We start from the raw sequence: 22854 nt of genomic DNA on the forward strand, positions 1-22854 counted from the left end.
TGAACAGGATTTATTTTTTTCAGATCATATTATTTCAGACCATATATACAGCTATTGCTGCTACATCGATAACATCTTTCTGCTTTGGACGGGTTCCCAGGATCTCTTTGAAACCACTATGACTAACATCAATCTGATGGATACTTTAATTAAGTTCACCTATACCTGTAGTCGTAAAGAAATACATTTTCTAGATGTCCTAATTAAACTTTCAGAGGACCAGAAGTTCGTTACCACAATCTTCCGTAAAGAGACAGACAGAAATACCATTCTGCATGGGAATAGTCACCACCCTCACCCTTCCAAGAGGGGATTACCTTTCTTTTTAAGAACATTGAGCATATGCAGTGATCCAGTGGACGCTGAGATTAAGATTGACGAGATGATGAAAAAATTTTTACACAGCGGATACCAACTGTCGGCTCTAAAGAAAGCCAAACAGAGGGTGTTCTCGTTGAATAGACAAGAATCCCTTACTAAGGTTACCAAGAAACAAGAACAAAACAGAATAGTTTGGACACAGGATTTTTCTACTATCAGCAAACACATTCTAAATACAGCTAGGAGAACATGGTCGATAGTCAATCAAGATAAGAATTTACCATCTCTATGTGGCACCAATATTTTACCCTCTTACAAATGTGGAAGAAATATAAAAAATATGGTGGTCCACAATGACATTTCTGGCCAAGGGGGTCATTCCGAGTTGATCGTAGCTGTGCTAAATTTAGCACAGCTCTGGTCAGGCACTCAGACATGCGGGGGGACGCCCAGCACAGGGCTAGTCCGCCCCGCATATCAGTGCCACCCCCCACCCCCCCCGCAGAAGTGCAAAAGCATTGCAATGCTTTTGCATTTGAGGAGTAACTCCCGGCCAGCACAGCTCCTGTGGCTGGCCGAGAGAACCTCTTCGCTGCCCCTGGTCGCAGCAGCTGCGTGTAATGTCACACAGCCGCTGCGGCCTGCCCCCCGCACGGTCCGGCCATGCCTGCCTTGGCCGGACCGCACCCCCAAAATGGCGACCAGACGCCGCCGTGCCGCCCCCTCCAGCCCAGCGACCGCCTCTGCCTGTCAATCAGGCAGAGGCAATCGCTAGGGAACGAGCGATCGGGTCAGACTGACCCCCCATGTCCCTAAACCTACACATTTCTTAAGTCGCAAGCCTGGGAATTACAAATGCGTAGGGTGCACGACATGTAATGGATTGGAGACATGTAACACCTTTGGCCACCCAATATCTGGAAGAAAGTTCTTCATTAAGCATCCTTAGACTTGTAGCAGTAAATATGTTGTATATTATATTCGATGTCCCTGCGGAAAACTTAACGTAGGGAAAACTATCAGGCAATTAAAAGAACGTATTGCCATGCACCGTTCCAGTATATGGGCCGACCTGGATGGCAAGGGTTCCGAGCAACCCGTTGCCCGGCATTTTAAGGAGTACCAACGCCCATTGTCTTCTATTAAATATAAGATGATCGATTGGGTACCCCCTAACCCAAGAGGTAGTTATAGAGGACGGATTTTACTCCAACGTTAGACTAAGTGGATTTCCACTTTACAGACAGTTCAACCGTTTGGTTTAAATGAACAGATATCTTTCTCGTCCTTTTTATAGACATTAATTAATGATTCTCTTTTTTCCGGTAGTCTGTATTATATTGTTTACTAAGATTTTACAATATATCCACTGGTTTAAAATATAGCTTTATTGGTATGTCTTACTTTTACTATTAGTATTTTTTCATGTTTATCTTACATGGCACTGCTATATTTGGACATCTGTTCGGTACATGTAGCTTTTGACATATATTATAATGATACAACGTTTATTATTATGATGTGTTTTAATCATGTGGTGCAGTATTAAAAAAACTAACAATTAATACTGTGTAATAGTCATTATGCAGTCCTTATATTGAGATCGGTATAGATTAACTAAAATGTATAATCTCTCTCTTTCTCTACTGGTATCTTTCCTTCTCTGTTTAAACATGCAGTGATTACTCCCATTCTAAAAAAACACAACTCTGACCCAAACACACTCTCTAACTACCGTCCCATTTCTCAGCCACCAGGTCCCTCCAAGTTACTTGAGAGACTTGCCTACACTCGGCTTACACACTTTCTTAACTCCCACAACTTATTGGACCCACTTCAGTCAGGCTTTCGTGCCCAACACTCCACAGAGACAGCATTGACCAAAGTAGTAAATAATCTAGTCACTGCTAGATCGAAAGGCCATTACACATCCTTATTCTTCTAGATCTCTCTGCTGCTTTTGACTCTGTTGACCACTCTCTTCTCATACGAACAGTACAATCCCTAGGTCTTCAGGACACAGCCCTTACTTGGTTCTCATCCTACCTATCTAATCGCTCTTTCAGTGTTCACTTCTCTGATTCTACCTCTTCTTCTCTACCTCTATTAGTTGGAGTACCTCAAGGCTCAGTCTTGGGTCCTCTGCTGTTCTCAATCTATACCTCATCTCTTGGTAAACTAATCAGTTCCTTCGGATTTCAGTATCATTTGTACGCTGATGATACTCAAATCTACCTATCCTCCCCAGATTTATCATCATCTGTATTGGCTCGTGTCACTGGATGCCTGTCTGCTATTTCATCTTGGATGTCATCTCGCCACCTCAAACTCAACATTTCCAAAACAGAATTAATTATTTTCCCACCAGCCAAGAGTAGTTACCAACCTGATATCTCCATAACTGTTGACAATGCGACTATCTTCCCTACCCCACAAGATCGCTGCCTAGGTGTCACCCTTGACTCTGAACTGTCCTTTGTTCCACACATTCAATCTGTCTCTAAATCATGTTACATGCACCTAAAAAACATATCCAAAATACGCCCTTATCTTACACAAGACACTGCAAAAAATCTAATCCATGCACACATCATCTCCCGCATTGATTATTCTAAGTCTCCTAACTGGTCTTCCCAAACATAGGCTCTCACCACTACAATCCATTTTAAATGCAGCTGCAAGGCTAATCTTCCTCGCTAGACGTTCTTCGTCTGCTGATCCGCTCTGTCAGTACCTCCATTGGTTACCTGTATTCTACCGTGTTAAATATAAAATAATTTTACTTACATACAAGGCTTTTAACCAAACTGCACCATCATACATCTCCTCACTCATCTCAAAATATCTCCCTACCAGACCTCTCCGCTCTGCACAAGATCTGTGTCTCTCTTCCACATGTATTACCTGTTCCCACTCAAAATTACAGGACTTTACCCGGGCTTCACCCACTCTGTGGATTGCCCTCCCACGCACAATAAGACTCTCCTCTAGTCTCCAAACCTTTAAACATTCCCTGAAAACTCATCTCTTCAGACAAGCCTACCAAATTCCAGACCCACCCACATAACCTTCAATGCTTCCCTATCCAGTTACATCCTCTCTGTACAGTCCACATAACCTCCCATTTTGTTTCCAACATTGCCGGGTGATCATATAATACAACCCATTAAGAACCTAGCAATCTGGTGGACCATTATGCAACAGGTAGCATCAATCCTTGTGTATCAATGTCTATTCCCCTATAGATTGTAAGCTTGCGAGCAGGGCCTTCCTACCTCTATGTCTGTCTGTCTTTGCCCAGTTTTGTTCTATAACTGTTGTTATAATTGTAAAGCTCAACGGAATATGCTGCGCTATATAAGAAACTGCTAATAAATAATAATAAATAAAATAAATATAGCAATACACATGTGGTGTTTTGGTTTATTTGTTTCTATGGTGATTATGTACACTGTCTACTTTGATAGGTGGACCTACAACAGATGACGTCACCGGGCCCGCGGGCGGGAGATGGCACCGGAACTAGCGGGCACGGGGGGTAAGCACTGTTCTTTGTAAATGTTTCACTTTGTAACTAATGTTTATTCTTGATAAAGGAGCTAGACTCCGAAACATTGAAAAAGCCTTGTGAGTGCATATTGCATTATTTGCTACTAACAGTATCCTTGTGTGCCGACCTACAGACTTGACTATGGGGGTCATACCGAGTTGATCGCTCACTAGCTACTTTTTGCAGCCGTGCAAACGCATATATATATATATATATATACACACACACTGCTCAAAAAAGTGAAAGGGAACACTTAAACAACACAATGTAACTCCAAGTCAATCACACTTCTGTGAAATCAAACTGTCCACTTAGGAAGCAACATTGATTGACAATCAATTTCACATGCTGTTGTGCAAATGGAATAGACAACGGGTGGGAATTATAGGCAATTAGCAAGACACCCTCCTTAAAGGAGTTGTTCTGCAGGTGGTGACCACAGACCACTTCTCAGCTCCTATGCTTTCTGGCTGATGTTTTGGTCACTTTTGAAAGCTGGCGGTGCTTTCACTCTAGTGGTAGCATGAGATGGAGTCTACAACCCACACAAGTGGCTCAGGTAGTGCAGCTCATCCAGGATGGCACATCAATGCGAGCTGTGGCAAGAAGGTTTGCTGTGTCTGTCAGTGTAGTGTCCAGAGCATGGAGGTGCTACCAGGAGACAGGCCAGTACATCAGGAGACGTGGAGGAGGCCGTAGGAGGGCAACAACCCAGCAGCAGGACCGCTACCTCCGGCTTTGTGCAAGGAGGAACAGGAGGAGCACTGCCAGAGCCCTGCAAAATGACCTCCAGCAAGCCACAAATGTGCATGTGTCTACTCAAACGATCAGAAACAGACTCCATGAGGGTGGTATGAGGGCCCGACGTCCACAGGTGGGGGTTGTGCTTACAGCCAAACACCGTGCAGGACGTTTGGCATTTGCCAGAGAACACCAAGATTGGCAAATTCGCCACTGGCGCCCTGTGCTCTTCACAGATGAAAGCAGGTTCTCACTGAGCACATGTGACAGATGTGACAGAGTCTGGAGACGCCAAGGAGAACGTTCTGCTGCCTGCAAAATACTCCAGCATGACCGGTTTGGCAGTGGGTCAGTAATGGTGTGGGGTGGCATTTCTTTGTCCGCACAGCCCTCCATGTGCTCGCCAGAGGTAGCCTGACTGCCATTAGGTACCGAGATGAGATCCTCAGACCCCTTGTGAGTCCATATGCTGGTGCGGTTGGCCCTGGGTTCCTCCTAATGCAAGACAATGCTAGACCTCATGTGGCTGGAGTGTGTCAGCAGTTCCTGCAAGACGAAGGCATTGATGCTATGGACTGGCCCGCCCGTTCCCCAGACCTGAATCCAATTGAGCACATCTGGGACATCATGTCTCGCTCCATCCACCAACGCCACGTTGCACCACAGACTGTCCAGGAGTTGGCGGATGCTTTAGTCCAGGTCTGGGCGGAGATCCCTCAGGAGACCATCCGCCACCTCATCAGGAGCATGCCCCGGCGATGTAGGGAGGTCATACAGGCACGTGGAGGCCACAGACACTACTGAGCCTCATTTTGACTTGTTTTAAGGACATTACCTCAAAGTTGGATCAGCCTGTAGTGTGTTGTTCCGCTTTAATTTTGAATGTGACTCCAAATCCAGACCTCCATGGGTTAATATATTTGATTTCCATTGATAATTTTTGTGTGATTTTGTTGTCAGCACATTCAACTATGTAAAGAACAACGTATTTAATAAGAGTATTTCATTCATTCAGATCTAGGATGTGTTGTTTAAGTGTTCCCTTTATTTTTTTGAGCAGTATATATATATATATATATATATATATATATATATATAAAATATATATATATATATATATATATATATACATATATACATACATATTTATGAGTCAGCTTACTAAGGTGAGTGCTGGGCTCTTGGTATAATATTAGTTAAGCAATGTGGTCACAGTCCACTACACCCACGTGTGGGTGTGATGAGTGCAGGTGTGCACCCCATTCCTGGGTATGGTGAGTGCGGTGGTTCCCTGTTTATATTTATATCTATCTCTAAATAAATAAATAAATATATATACAGTGGTCGAAGTGGGGCTGTATACGGCGGTATGGTATACCGCCACTTCTTCCACTGACCCGGAAATGAGCCCAGAAAGTGCAGCAGGAGGCGAGGGAAGTGGCCATCCTGCTGCACATGGTGCTCCCCGTCCCTGCGTGGCGGCCGACGGCTATGTAGAGCGCTGTATTAGCTCACAGCCGCTCACCGCTGCCAGCCGCCCGCGCACGCCGCTCACCATCCGCCCGCTGCTCCCGCTCACCAGCCGGCCGCCGGCCCCGCTCACCAGCCGCCCGGCGCCAACTCACTGCTGCCAGCAACAATTAAGGTAATGTTCCCCTGCTGTCACCTCTCTCCCTGCTGTTCCTGTCGTCACTGTCACTGCCCCTGTCGTCACCCTCCCTCTCGTCACTCTCCCTGTCGTCACAGTCGTCACTCTCACTGTCGTCACTCTCCCTGTTGTCACTGTCGTCACTCTCCCTGTCGTCACTCTCCCTGTCGTTACTGTCATCACTGTGTAACCCTTATTACGTGAATCTTTCTTTAGAGTTACTTTCTTATCACCTCATATAATAGTGCCTCCACCCAATTTTATGTTAGATATTATTATATCTTGACGGGGTAAATTTGGGAAAAAACCCCTTAACAAACTGTTGTGTTGTTATATCTTACAGTTACCACCTTACCTTCTAGTTTTACGATTCTCTTCTATACCCTTCAAATCAGGTAAGTAATCACCACTCAATAAATGCCTTTTAGTATAAGTAGAATTTTATATATATATATATATATATAAATAAATATATATTGAGTTACCAACAAACATATAGTCAACTCAATTATCATAAAATCACCGGAATAAAATAAATAACTATATTTTACATGTATATAATCACCGTTTTCACATTACAACATAACTCATTAATATACTGTATATTTATCCTTTCTCATACTAATAATATTAATACATTACAGCATTATACAACATCAGATGAATGAGAGTTTGTCTCAGTCCTGTCTTTGTTTATATATATGCATATATATCTATCTGTAGACTCTTCTTCAATTTATATTCAGGTATACTAGTTATGCTGATGGTCTATATATCTATATATAGATATATAGTTTCTCCTTTCCTAGTCGTTTTCCTCCAACCAGGGTGTGTAATCCTGTTAATAGCTCTTCAAATAGCTGAATGTAACTTATTCCATTTAAACGTATCCCTATTAGGTGTTATGTTCCAGATGAAACTAATTGTATCACTGGCTTCCTGTTCTGCAACACTAGGAAACTATTGTATCCAAATACATAACTGTTTCAACGGAGGTGATACATTCCAGTAGAGATGTTATTTCCTTTCCTCCCCACTAGCTGTCACAGGCCCTGTATTCAGCTATAATTATCCACTTGTTCGAAATGCTGTGTTTACGTATCAGGGGTTAAGTATATAGATATATATAGATAATCCTTGTAGGACCAGAATTACTATTACTTTGTTACGGGTATTATACGAGCTAATGACTCCATAGATGTACTGCAGATAATTTCTTATAAATGAACTTCCCTTCATATGAAGTTTATAAGTTCCAATCTGGAGTTGGTAAAAAGTTGAAAGGTTTACAGTACCCTAACTGACATTCTGAGCTTCCTGTCTTCTGTCCCTTGCGGTAGATATATATATATATAGTAAGCAATAGGTAGTAATTAACAGACCTTAGTTGTCTTCACAATGAACTCCTGCTCATTGCCTTTGAAGTTCAATACTGGCCACTCCCCTCTTTTCTCTCATTGGCGGCCACTTGAAACCTGTAAATGGTTATGACTACCATTGGATCGAATGCTGTCCTTGCCTATAGCCGGGAGGAAACCGCCTCGGGGGAAGGTACTACTAACAGACCGTGGATGCAGTATATACACTATAGGGGATACGGTGTGAAGCGCAGGCAGGCCAAGGTATAGGAGGGGGTAGCTCTGACACACGCTGCTGGGGAGATGGCTTATAATGGGAGTTTGGAATACCGAGCAACTCCAGCTGAATATGATAGAAAGCGTAAGCGGCTCCTATCGTCGGAGCTCAGGAGGCGGCTTTGAAGGTAAAGTCACTGCGGGGGGCGGAGCCAGCGGGCAGTGGGAGCAGCGGAGGCGGCTCCTATTGTCGGAGCTCAGGAGGCGGCTTTGAAGGTAAAGTCACTGCGGGGGGCGGAGCCAGCGGGCAGTGGGAGCAGCGGAGGCGGCTCCTATTGTCGGAGCTCAGGAGGCGGCTTTGAAGGTAAAGTCACTGCGGTGGGCGGCTCCGGCTGACGAGGATCGCATCAGAGGCGACTCCCCCAAGTGGCTTCAATGACAGCAGATAGCAGCGGCTTGGAGCAACTGGGCGACGCTGGATGTACTAGTGTCTAAGGTGGGTAATCTTACCATGATGTACCGCGATGTTAACCCTCTTCCACCTCGGTCACCTTCTCCTCTCCGGCTGTTCTTCTCGCTCTCCGTGGCAGCCCAATTCTTGTCTTCTCCTTCTGGCACAGCTTGAGCCGCTTATCCTCCTCTTCATGCCGCTCTTCTTGTCCAATCTTCTGGTACCTTTTCTCCGGACTGAGTCTCCTTCTTCTCCCCTGCTCCCGCTGAATGTTTACAGCACAGCTCTTTGACCGCAGGGCAGGGAGAGAAAGAAGTTATGCTCACCAGAGAGGCACACCAGTATCCCTGAGGCGCGGTGATCCCCTCTTTTATACTCATTTCAGGGGTCTCGAGAGCAGTCCTCTTTCCCGCTCAGGTCGCGAGACACCCCTCAATAGTCCTGTCTCGTGCTACCCAAGCAAGGCATAGGTACATGCTAACTCTCTGACGGAGGGTCGCGAGACAAGTGCTTTTCCCGCCTCACATTAAACATTGTCAAACACTAAATACAGTACCACACTTTTATAATAGTTTATCAATAGTAGCTGTATAAAAATACACATATATATATATATATTTAAATTATAAACTGGTCATGTTCACAATATGTAGTATTATATTAGGTCTATTACCCCTATATGAGCCATTCAGGGTCACATTTCTCCCCCTGGTGATCTGAAAAATACCAACCCCCTAGCGGAGTCTTGATTTTATTTTAAAGATCACCACAATATTCTACTATACAACTATGTTGTTTTATTATATATAACATTTTAGAGACTTAGTATACTCTAACTATTTAGATTTCTCATCTATTCAGTGTATCCAAAATAAGGCCAACTATGTACGATATTAGACTGAAGAATTAGGGGTTGATGAGTTGGATATCCTAACTGGTCATAAGTAAAAATATTGGGAGGTCTACGCAGTCTTTGCGGTCTAGGACTGCATCTTTCTCCCCCAACTACTGGGGTTTCCATAGTAGGAGAAAGAGTAATTAAGTCACTTCCTTGTGTATCTAGAATAGGACTATCATTAGAGTCACTCCAATCATCCTCAACAGCTGTATTTTCTTCCACTGGGGCCGATATGTCGTTGAATACAGGAGGTAATGGAACTTCTTCTTCACAGGACGTACTTTCTGGACTTTCATGACTATAGAAATACCCTAGGTCGGTTGTTGGAAATTCATCCACACAGCTTTCTTCTAATAACATAAGTGAAGGATCCGAAGGTATCTGTTTACTATTCTTCAGTTCATGGCTATTTTTCATTTCTATTTCATCTGGAAAATATACATCCTGCCCAACAGGCAACAAGTGATGCCTGTGATAGGTGAGTAGGGGTCCATCTCCTTTCTCTGAAGTAAGTCTATACACTGGAATATCAGGTAGTTTTTCCACAATTCGGTAAGGAGTCTCACGCCACCTATTCATTAATTTTTGACGTTTTGGCATTCCAAGTCTTCTAAGGAGTACTCTATCCCCTGGGAGTAGTATATGTTCAACTACTTTCTGATTGTACAGTCTCTGATTCTTTTCTCCTTGCTTCTTAGAGGCCAGTGTAGCAACTTCAAAAGCTTCATTCAGTTCTTTTCTGAGTTTCCTGACATATTGAGTGTGCGAGGATGAATTTACCTTATGGGGAGATATTCCTAAACTAATATCGATTGGTAATCGGGCTTCTCGCCCAAACATAAGCACATAGGGGGAATACCCAGTGGCCTCATTTTTGGTACAATTATATGCATGAACAAGATGAACTATATGATGTTTCCACTGCAGTTTGGATTTATGATCCAGGGTTCCCAACATGTTCAATAGAGTTCGGTTGAACCTTTCAGGCTGAGGGTCTCCCTGGGGATGATAGGGAGAGGTACGTGACTTCCGTATCCCACAACATTCACATAGCTCTTTAATGAGATTACTTTCAAAGTCACGTCCCTGATCCGTGTGAATCCTGGCTGGTAGCCCATAATGAACAAAAAATTTTTCCCATAGGGTTTTAGCGACGGTTATAGCTTTTTGATTTGGGGTCACAAAGGCTTGAGCGTATCTAGTGAAGTGATCGGTTACCACTAGTACATTGCTGTCTTGTCCATTAGGTCCTTGAAAGGATAAAAAATCAATGCATACCAGTTCTAATGGTCCAGTACTACTTAGATTTACTAATGGAGCTGCATGCATAGGTAAGGTTTTTCGTAAAATGCAGTTTCGACACTGTTTGCAGTATTGTGCGATTTCGGCATTCATTAGAGGCCAATACATTCTATCAGCTATAAGTGCTTGTGTTTTATCATAGCCTACATGGCCATGATGATCATGTAATGAGGATAAAATTAAAGGAACGAATACTGCAGGTAGGACCAATTGAAATTTTACTCCTCCATTAGCTCTTAGAGTCTTGCGATACAATATTCCTTGTCGAAATAGTAATTTCTTTCTTTGTTGTATCAATGTCTTTAGAGAATTGGACAGAGAACTGAAACTGGTGTTTAAATGACCTGTCTGCAAATACTTGATTATCACTGATATAGTGGGATCCTGACGTTGTGCCAGTCTCAGTTGTTCCTTGGTGATCATGGGCAGATGTTTTATTTCGGCTTTATTTATCCAACAGTACATGGAGGGAAGGGCGGTTTCGGATGCTCCCAGGGTGCAAACAGTTGCCTTGGTTGATGTGTTTATGGTTAAAATCTGCTGACATAGACTACTAAGTGCGGGTGCAGGTACCTCCACCCAGTCATCATTGTCGCTGGTAGTTGGTGAATGGGGAATTCTAGACAAAGCATCAGCGTCGGTATTGTGAACTCCAGGCTTATATTTTAAGGTGAAATTATAGTTGGATAATGCAGCCAACCATCTATGACCAGTGGCATCTAATTTGGCTGTTGTATTTATATAGGTAAGCGGATTGTTGTCAGTATGGACGGAAAAGTTGGCCCCATACAAGTAGTCATGGAATTTATCAACGATTGCCCATTTAAGTGCAAGAAATTCAAGTTTGTGCACTGCATAGTTTTTTTCACTATTGGATAATCCTCGGCTGACATAAGCAATAGGTCGGCATTTATTCTGCTGTGTTTGATACAAGACTCCCCCCAATCCTTCAAAAGAAGCGTCAATGTGTACTTCATAAGGCAACTCTGGATTGGCGTAAGCTAGTACCGGCGATTGTGTTAAACAAGACTTCAGTTGTTGAAACGCGGCTTCACACTCTAGCGTCCATCTATCACCAAAATTATCTTGTGTCTTAAAGTACGATTTTTGATAAATAGCACTTTAACCAGCCTGGTTTCTTCCTACAGGGGGATATCCCTTGGTTAAGTCAGTGAGTGGCCTAGCTATTTTGGAATAATTTGGTACAAATCGCCTATAATACCCACAAAATCCCAAAAAAGAGCGTAGATCTTTTAATTTTGTGGGTCGAGACCATCCTCTTACAGCCTCCACTTTGCCAGGGTCAGTGGATATTCCTTCTCGATTCACGACATGGCCTAGATAGGTCACTGTACTTTGGCACATTTTGCATTTGTCTATTGATAACTTCAACCCACGTTGTTGTAATCTGTCTAAAACTTTCAAGAGTCTATCATTATGTTCTTCTAGGGTCTTACCAAATACTATAATGTCATCCAAATAGACAATCACTTCTCTGTAGCACATGTCCCCAACTGTTTGCTCCATGGTGCGTTGGAAAGTAGCTGGGGCTCCTTTAATTCCTTGGGGCATCTTCAGGAATTCAAAGAAGCCAATGGGACAAATGAATGCAGTTTTGGCGCGATCTTCTGGATGCATCGGAATTTGATAATACCCACATCTGAGATCCAGAATGGAAAACCATTTACTTCCTTGGAGGCAGTCCAATGCTTCTTCTATTTTAGGGACAGTATATTGATCCACTAAAGTCCGATTATTCAAGGTACGATAATCAATACACAAACGGATATCTCCGTTTTTCTTTCTAGCTACTACAATTGGCGAGGCGTAGGGGCTTTCAGAATCAGCAATGATGTTATTCTCCAACAGATGCTTCAAATGCTGCCTAACGTCATCAAAATCAGCAGGAGCCAATCGCCGAGACCGTTCTCTAAATGGACTCTCATCTTGTAGTTTAATTCTATGTTTAATGCCGGTAGCGGTCCCTAAATCCCAATCTCCAACTGAAAACACAGATTCACGATGAATGAGTTGTTGCAATAGTTGGTCTCTTTCTACCTGTGAAATATCACTGCCTAAGAAGCAATTTTTCAATTTATTTAGAAAAGTTTCATCATCTACTGAGTATGGTATATTAACTTCTGGAACTATCAAAGGAGGCGACACCTTCATTGTTATTCCATATACATTGCAGACATCTGGGTTCGGAATGTCATCCTGAAGTCTTGCTTGCTCCATACACCAATCAGATAATGTCCGGAATAAATGGGAATTGGTCCCTACAATAACAGATACCACCCCTTGATCAGAAGGAGGATCAGGACAAACGAGAGCCAGAAATGGGAATGTATGCTTAGGACTTCCTGAATCCACGGTGAATTCAATTTGTGTAACAACATATCCTAAATACGGGTATTTTTGATTGCTTAACCCCCATATTACTAATCCGTCAAATGCTAAAATGGGAAGGTGGGATAAATGCTGCTGGTACCAACTCTCAAAAATAATAGATACTTGGGATCCACTATCCAGTAATACATTGCAGGGCTGTCCATCAATAATTGCTTGTACCATTGGAGCCTTTCCTATAATCCCATCTGGAATTATATTAGACCACTGGGTACCCCCCATTGCACACACTTTTATAAGTTGGGCATCGATGCGGGGTTCATCGGCGTCCCGTTGGCGTTTTCCGTCGGCGTTGAAGATCTTTCTACCCTAGAGGTGTTCCTTCGTATACTTCCTCCTTGACTACATTCAAAAGCTCGATGACCAAACTGTCCACAATTATAACAGGTGAAGTTGTTGTAATTAGTCCTATTATCATTCCTCCTATTAATCCCCCTTCCTCTTCCCAGAGGAGTTATAGCAGGTGGAACTGATAGATTGGTTTGTAGAGTAATCAATTGATCTAGTTTCTTATTTTGTTCTTCCATTAATTTATATAATTTTTCAGATGCTAAATTATTTTCGGCTGTCGGCAATACTACTTTGACACGTTTCACACTTTTTTCTCTATTTTCAATCTGTACTTCCTCCAATTTCACTTCCTTAATCAATTCTCCTAACGTGAAAGGAGGACTCTTGGCCAGACTACATCTTAATCTCTGTGCTACCGGATTGTTGGTAAGAGCTCCACGCAAAAGATGTTTCATCCTCCATTCATCTATATCTTTATCTTCTATTCCCCCTTTGTCCAATAGCTTATACAGGATTTTATTTATTCTATAGATATATTTAGTAAGAGATTCATTTGGTTCTTGATAGGTATGATTCAATCTTGCCAGAATATCACCAACATCCTCTAGTGTTCCGAATGAGTAATCTAAGGCCTCAAAGTAATCTTTTAGGGTGGAGTTTGGATGACTTCTTCTTGTAGCATGGATAATGCCCATAGCTGGACCCCTCAAACTCTCAACAATCCTTTGTTTTTTTATGTGTTCGGGGCATCGCCATTCTTCCGACTGTTGCGTAGCTGTTTCTTTCCAGGTATCATAGTTTTCCTCTCCTGCAGGTACTGGCATAATTCCCGAAAATATTCTTAACCTTCTATATCCTCCCTCGTAGTGCCATCTTTCAAAATGACTAACTACTTTGTCCATAACTGCATCTACATTCTGTTCCGTACCCTCTTCACCTCTAGGAATGTCTGTTTCTGGCTCTCCAGCTATAGGATAACTACCTCCTATATTCCCTCCTTCTCCTACATCTGTTCTACTATCACACTCTACTGGGGCTTCTTCACTGAGATCTTGGGGAATCATAGGCCAAATAATTTTCAATCTTCTACCTGGAACGTTCTCTAGCATAATGTTAGCAGGAATTAAGGATGGATCCAATTCATTACTGTTAGTTAATAATACAGCACATATTGTTCCCAAATTACCTCTCCATTTATCACATATGTGTGGGTCCTTAATTCCATACCATTTATTCACTTCTTTAAGTACCTCCTCATCAGATATATCTAGTAAATTTCCTCCAATACCCACACTACACTTAATATCTACCCTCTTCCTCTTACCCCAGTTATATATATCCTCTCCATTTATGCACTCCATATTCGATCTCAGCAGCAGTGCCTCCATTATGTAACCCTTATTACGTGAATCTTTCTTTAGAGTTACTTTCTTATCACCTCATATAATAGTGCCTCCACCCAATTTTATGTTAGATATTATTCTATCTTGACGGGGTAAATTTGGGAAAAAAACCCTTAACAAACTGTTGTGTTGTTATATCTTACAGTTACCACCTTACTTTCTAGTTTTACGATTCTCTTCTATACCCTTCAAATCAGGTAAGTAATCACCACTCAATAAATGCCTTTTAGTATAAGTAGAATTTTATATATATATATATAAATAAATATATATTGAGTTACCAACAAACATATAGTCAACTCAATTATCATAAAATCACCGGAATAAAATAAATAACTATATTTTACATGTATATAATCACCGTTTTCACATTACAACATAACTCATTAATATACTGTATATTTATCCTTTCTCATACTAATAATATTAATACATTACAGCATTATACAACATCAGATGAATGAGAGTTTGTCTCAGTCCTGTCTTTGTTTATATATATGCATATATATCTATCTGTAGACTCTTCTTCAATTTATATTCAGGTATACTAGTTATGCTGATGGTCTATATATCTATATATAGATATATAGTTTCTCCTTTCCTAGTCGTTTTCCTCCAACCAGGGTGTGTAATCCTGTTAATAGCTCTTCAAATAGCTGAATGTAACTTATTCCATTTAAACGTATCCCTATTAGGTGTTATGTTCCAGATGAAACTAATTGTATCACTGGCTTCCTGTTCTGCAACACTAGGAAACTATTGTATCCAAATACATAACTGTTTCAACGGAGGTGATACATTCCAGTAGAGATGTTATTTCCTTTCCTCCCCACTAGCTGTCACAGGCCCTGTATTCAGCTATAATTATCCACTTGTTCGAAATGCTGTGTTTACGTATCAGGGGTTAAGTATATAGATATATATAGATAATCCTTGTAGGACCAGAATTACTATTACTTTGTTACGGGTATTATACGAGCTAATGACTCCATAGATGTACTGCAGATAATTTCTTATAAATGAACTTCCCTTCATATGAAGTTTATAAGTTCCAATCTGGAGTTGGTAAAAAGTTGAAAGGTTTACAGTACCCTAACTGACATTCTGAGCTTCCTGTCTTCTGTCCCTTGCGGTAGATATATATATATATATAGTAAGCAATAGGTAGTAATTAACAGACCTTAGTTGTCTTCACAATGAACTCCTGCTCATTGCCTTTGAAGTTCAATACTGGCCACTCCCCTCTTTTCTCTCATTGGCGGCCACTTGAAACCTGTAAATGGTTATGACTACCATTGGATCGAATGCTGTCCTTGCCTATAGCCGGGAGGAAACCGCCTCGGGGGAAGGTACTACTAACAGACCGTGGATGCAGTATATACACTATAGGGGATACGGTGTGAAGCGCAGGCAGGCCAAGGTATAGGAGGGGGTAGCTCTGACACACGCTGCTGGGGAGATGGCTTATAATGGGAGTTTGGAATACCGAGCAACTCCAGCTGAATATGATAGAAAGCGTAAGCGGCTCCTATCGTCGGAGCTCAGGAGGCGGCTTTGAAGGTAAAGTCACTGCGGGGGGCGGAGCCAGCGGGCAGTGGGAGCAGCGGAGGCGGCTCCTATTGTCGGAGCTCAGGAGGCGGCTTTGAAGGTAAAGTCACTGCGGGGGGCGGAGCCAGCGGGCAGTGGGAGCAGCGGAGGCGGCTCCTATTGTCGGAGCTCAGGAGGCGGCTTTGAAGGTAAAGTCACTGCGGTGGGCGGCTCCGGCTGACGAGGATCGCATCAGAGGCGACTCCCCCAAGTGGCTTCAATGACAGCAGATAGCAGCGGCTTGGAGCAACTGGGCGACGCTGGATGTACTAGTGTCTAAGGTGGGTAATCTTACCATGATGTACCGCGATGTTAACCCTCTTCCACCTCGGTCACCTTCTCCTCTCCGGCTGTTCTTCTCGCTCTCCGTGGCAGCCCAATTCTTGTCTTCTCCTTCTGGCACAGCTTGAGCCGCTTATCCTCCTCTTCATGCCGCTCTTCTTGTCCAATCTTCTGGTACCTTTTCTCCGGACTGAGTCTCCTTCTTCTCCCCTGCTCCCGCTGAATGTTTACAGCACAGCTCTTTGACCGCAGGGCAGGGAGAGAAAGAAGTTATGCTCACCAGAGAGGCACACCAGTATCCCTGAGGCGCGGTGATCCCCTCTTTTATACTCATTTCAGGGGTCTCGAGAGCAGTCCTCTTTCCCGCTCAGGTCGCGAGACACCCCTCAATAGTCCTGTCTCGTGCTACCCAAGCAAGGCATAGGTACATGCTAACTCTCTGACGGAGGGTCGCGAGACAAGTGCTTTTCCCGCCTCACATTAAACATTGTCAAACACTAAATACAGTACCACACTTTTATAATAGTTTATCAATAGTAGCTGTATAAAAATACACATATATATATATATTTAAATTATAAACTGGTCATGTTCACAATATATAGTATTATATTAGGTCTATTACCCCTATATGAGCCATTCAGGGTCACAACTATCGTCACTCTCCCTCTGTCGTCACTCTCTCCCTGTCGTCACTGTCGTCACTCTCTCCCTGTCGTCACTCTCTCCCCCGTCTCTCTCTGTCGTCACTGTCTCTCTCTGTCGTCACTGTCTCTCTGTCGTCACTCTCCCTGTAGTCACTCTCCCCGTAGTCACTCTCCCTGTCGTCACTGTCGTCACTCTCTCCCTGTCGTAAATGTCGTCACTCTCTCCGTCGTCACTGTCGTCACTCTCTCCCTGTCGTCACTCTCCCTGTCGTCACTCTCGTCACTCTCCCTGTCGTCACTGTCGTCACTCTGCCTGTCGTCACTCTCCCTCTGTCGTCACTGTCCCTGTCATCACTTTCTCTCCCCCTGTCTCTCCCCTGACTCTCTCCCTGTCGTCACTGTCTCTCCCTGTCGTCACTGTCTCTCCCTGTCATCACTGTCTCTCTCTGTCGTCACTCTCTCTGTCGTCACTCTCTCTGTCATCACTCTATCGCTGTCGTCACTCTATCCCTGTCGTCACTCTTTCCCTGTCGTCACTGTCGTCTCTCTCTCCCTGTCGTCACTGTCGTCTCTCTCTCCCTGTCGTCACTGTCGTCACTCTCTCTCCCTGTCGTCACTCTCTCTCCCTCTCGTCTCTCTCCCTGTCGTCTCTCTCCCTGTCGTCTCTCTCTCCCTGTCGTCACTGTCGTCTCTCTCTCCCTGTCGTCACTGTCGTCTCTCTCTCCCTGTCGTCACTCTCTCCCTGTCGTCACTTTCGTCTCTCTCTCCCCGTCTCTCTCTCTCCCCGTCTCTCTCTCTCGCTCCCCGTCTCTCTCTCTTTGTCGTCACTGTCTCTCTGTTGTCACTCTCTCTCCCTGTCGTCACTCTCCCTGTCGTCACTCTCGTCACTCACTGTCGTCACTCTCACTGTCGTCACTCTCTCCCCCCCTGTCGTCACTCTCCCTGCCGTCACTCTCGTCACTCTCCCTGTTGTCCCTGTCGTCACTCTCTCCCTGTCGTCACTCTCTCCCTGTCGTTACTCTCTCCCTGTCGTCACTCTCTCCCCCTGTATCTCCCCCTATCGTCACTCTCTCCCCCTGTCTCTCCCCCTGTCGTCACTCTCCCTGTCGTCACTCTCTCTCCCTGTCTCTCTCCCTGTCGTCACTGTCTCTCTCCCTGTCGTCACTGTCTCTCTCTCCCTGTCGTCACTGTCTCTCTCTCCCTGTCGTCACTGTCTCTCTCCCTGTCGTCACTGTCTCTCTCTCCCTGTCGTCGCTGTCTCTCTCTACCTGTCGTCACTGTCTCTCTCTCCCTGTCGTCACTGTATCTCTCTCCCTGTCGCCACTATCTCTCTCTCCCTGTCGTCACTGTCTCTCTCTCCCTGTCGTCACTGTCTCTCTCCCTGTCGTCACTCTGGCTGTCCCTGCTGTCACAATTTCAGCTCATTCAGTGTGCTACAATGTGAATTTCGGCTCATTCAGTGTGCTATAATGTGAATTTCGGCTCACTCAGTGTGCTACAATGTGAATTTTGGCTCATTCAGTGTGCTATAATGTGAATTTCGGCTCATTCAGTGTGCTACAATGTGAATTTTGGCTCATTCAGTGTGCTACAATGTGAATTTCGGCTTATTCAGTGTGCTACAAGGTGAATTTCAGCTCATTCAGTGTGCTACAATGTGAATTTCGGCTTATTCAGTGTGCTACAAGGTGAATTTCGGCTCATTCAGTGTGCTACAAGGTGAATTTCGGGTCATTCAGTGTGCTACAAGGTGAATTTCGGCTCATTCAGTGTGCTACAAGGTGAATTTCGGCTCATTCAGTGTGCTACAAGGTGAATTTCGGCTCATTCAGTGTGCTACAAGGTGAATTTCGGCTCATTCAGTGTGCTACAAGGTGAATTTCGTCTCATTCAGTGTGCTACAAGGTGAATTTCGGCTCATTCAGTGTGTTACAAGGTGAGTTTCGGCTCATTCAGTGTGCTATAAGGTGGATTTCGGCTCATTCAGTGTGCTATAAGGTGAATTTCGGCTCATTCAGTGTGCTATAATGTGAATTTCAGCTCATTCAGTGTGCTATAATGTGAATTTCAGCTCATTCAGTGTGCTATAAGGTGAATTTCGGCTCATTCAGTGTGCTATAATGTGAATTTCAGCTCATTCAGTGTGCTATAATGTGAAAGGGGCACCAGTACAAGATAGTATAAGGGGTTCTACTACATGGGACATGCCCCCTATTGAGTGACCACGCACCCTTTTTGGGTGGTCACGCCCCTTTTTCTGGAGGGCGCCCGCATAATTACATCCTTGACTTTTGCATACCCCCACTTCAAAATTTTCACTTCGACCACTGTATATATATATATATATATATATATATATATATACTGTTTGTTGGACCGGCACTCACCCTTCAGCGTTGCTTAGCTCCGGTGCCCTCTGGAAATATTGCATATATATCTCACATCAAACAAGCAGCAGCACTCGGAGGCTTTATCATGGTGAAAAATCAAGTGTGAAATTTAATCCATATCACAGCAAGGCCTTGCTGTGATATGGATTAAATTTCACACTTGATTTTTCACCATGATAAAGCCTCCGAGTGCTGCTGCTTGTTTGATGTGAGATATATATATATATATATATATATATATGTATCCCACGTAGAACCTCCGGCACTCCAAGAATGGCAAACAAGTACCTTGCTCCTGTGCCTTCCTCCCGGGGGGCTACCCCACAATACCAATGCACAAAAAAATGAGGCGGCACTTGGAGTCTGGTGAAAATGGTGAATGTTGTATTAGCAAACGAGTTGACGTTTCGGGGACGTGCTCCCCTTCCTCAGAACAATCTAAACAGTGTAACATGTGAACAATAAATACCCCACTTACCCCGTGGACCTCACCCACCAGCGTGCATCCTCGACACGTTGCCCGCGGCTCCGGTCTGACGCTTCTGGCTTCCGGCGGCGGGGCGGAAGTGACGCGACGGGACCCGGCCTGGTGATCATGGTAACACTGTGCCTGACCGCCCGCTGTACTCCCGCGGTCCCATCAGCTGCCCACAGCCGGGCGGATGTGACATCATGGAACCCGGCTCGGTTGCCTAGGAGACACTGAAACAAAACACACAAACAATAATTCATATACAGTGCCCATAAAATCATCAATGCACAATACGTGATATGCTCTAAAAAATAAAACCTTAATATTGAAAAAAAAACCATGTTAAACTCATCAATTATTGAATATGCTATAATATAAAAAATATATAAAACTAAAACCAATTTTAGCATATAAAAAAGTGAACACAAGCATCCAATGCTAATCCATAGATCTATGTATAAACCACCTAACGTGCAGGCTGCAAACTGTTATACTATATCAGAAATCTTTAAAAAAGAAGAATGGGGGTAATTCCAAGTTGATCGCAGCAGGAAATTTTTTAGCAGTTGGGCAAAACCAAGGGGGTCATTCCGAGTTGTTCGCTCGCAAGCTACTTTTAGCAGCATTGAACACGCTAAGCCGCCGCCTACTGGGAGTGAATCTTAGCATAGTAAAATTGCGAACGAAAGATTAGCAGAATTGCGAATAGACACTTCTTAGCAGTTTCTGAGTAGCTCCAGACTTACTCGGCATCTGCGATCAGTTCAGTCAGTTTCGTTCCTGTTTTGACGTCACAAACACACCCAGCGTTCGCCCAGACACTCCTCCGTTTCTCCAGCCACTCCCGCGTTTTTCCCAGAAACGGTAGCGTTTTTTCACACACACCCATAAAACGGGCAGTTTCCGCCCAGAAACACCCACTTCCTGTCAATCACATTACGAACACCAGAACGAAGAAAAAAACCTCGTTATGCCGTGAGTAAAATTCCTAACTGCATAGCAAATTTACTTGGCGCAGTCGCACTGCGGACATTGCGCATGCGCATTAGCGACTAATCGCTCCGTTGCGAGAAAAAAATAACGAGCGAACAACTCGGAATGACCCCCCATGTGCACTGCAGGGGAGGCAGATATAACATGTGCAGAGAGAGTTACATTTTGGGTGGGTTATTTTGTTTCTGTGCAGGGTAAATACTGGCTGCTTTATTTTTACACTGCAATTTAGATTGCAGATTGAACACACCCCACCCAAATCTAACTCTCCCTGCACATGTTATATCTGCCTCCCCTGCAGTGCACATGGTTTTGCCCAACTGCTAAAAAACTTGCTGCTGCGATCAACTCAGAATTACCCCCAAGGTGTACACATCGTATTTGGAAAACTGCAATGCGCTAGATAAGTCATAAGTTAAAGGCTAGATTATATGACTTATCTAGCGCATTGCAGTTTTCCAAATACGATGTGTACACCTTCTTCTTTTTTAAAGATTTCTGATATAGTATAACAGTTTGCAGCCTGCACGTTAGGTGGTTTATACATAGATCTCTATGGATTAACATTGGATGCTTGTGTTCACTTTTTTATATGCTAAAATTGGTTTTAGATTTATATATTTTTTATATTATAGCATATTCAATAATTGATGAGTTTAACATGGTTTTTTTTTTCAATATTAAGGTTTTATCTTTTAGAGCATATCACGTATTGTGCATTGATGATTTTATGGGCACTGTATATGAATTATTGTTTGTGTGTTTTGTTTCAGTGTCTCCTAGGCAACCGAGCCGGGTTTCATGATGTCACATCCGCCCGGCTGTGGGCAGCTGATGGGACCGCGGGAGTACAGCGGGCGGTCAGGCACAGTGTTACCATGATCACCAGGCCGGGTCCCGTCGCGTCACTTCCGCCCTGCCGCCGGAAGCCAGAAGCGTCAGACCGGAGCCGCGGGCAACGTGTCGAGGATGCACGCTGTTGGGTGAGGTCCACGGGGTAAGTGGGGTATTTATTGTTCACATGTTACACTGTTTAGATTGTTCTGAGGAAGGGGAGCACGTCCCCGAAACGTCAACTCGTTTGCTAATACAACATTCACCATTTTCACCAGACTCCAAGTGCCGCCTCATTTTTTTGTGCATATATTTATATATATATATATATATATATATATATATATATAGTTGTTTGTTTTACATATATCCAGCATGACCTGTATCTTATTTGTGTTGGGTGAATTTTATATTTGCAATGCAGCATATTTCCACAAGATGGCATGTCAATGACACTGTAATCATTAAAAACAGAATTCTTTCACTGTTGTTTAAAAAAAAAAAAAACAATAAATCCGATTTATTTAGACCTTTGTTTTATTTTAAAACAACATCTTTAGTCAAAGTTTAAAAAATAAGATGTCAATGAAAATAAAATTTTGTTAAGGATTTCTATCTAATTTTTAGTTACCAATTTCTATATTTTTGGGAAAAAATTGTTAATGTTTGGTTAAACAATTTATTTTTCAAGACAAGTTTTCTATGGTTCTCTGTTCTTCGGTCAGAGTCCTCTCAAAGATTTTTCCAGAAATCAAAATGAAAGTGCAAATGAAAGTAAAATTGGATACTTCAGATAAAGATGCTTGAATATTTTTTGGCCTGCTGAAAATTCAGTTGACCCCAATTCAAATATTGGAGTTTGAAATTTGTGGCTTGTGTTTGAGGGTCGCCATTCACATTCTTCATTTCCATTAAAATGAATGTTTCTAAATAGTTTTGTTCAATAACATATTTTAAATGATTATTATTATAGTAATCCAATCAAGAATTTTGAATAATTATATGACTGTCAATAAATGATTTCCTCTAAAAGAAATGGCTTCAGAATGTGCCCATTAGGG

At 43.2% G+C, this 22854-nt stretch overlaps 1 long non-coding RNA gene across 1 annotated transcript in view; it reads right to left on the reverse strand.

Moving 5' to 3' along the window:
• LOC134902501 (uncharacterized) overlaps positions 1-20138 on the reverse strand; it is a 109375-nt gene extending 89237 nt beyond the window's left edge. Inside the window, exon 1 of the long non-coding RNA XR_010175737.1 lies at positions 19973-20138. This is a non-coding gene — a long non-coding RNA (uncharacterized LOC134902501). The remainder of the gene's footprint in view (positions 1-19972) is intronic.
• Positions 20139-22854: the final 2716 nt, after the last annotated feature.

Source organism: Pseudophryne corroboree, chromosome 1 (assembly GCF_028390025.1).
Source record: "Pseudophryne corroboree isolate aPseCor3 chromosome 1, aPseCor3.hap2, whole genome shotgun sequence".
NCBI classification, from domain to species: Eukaryota; Metazoa; Chordata; class Amphibia; order Anura; family Myobatrachidae; genus Pseudophryne; species Pseudophryne corroboree.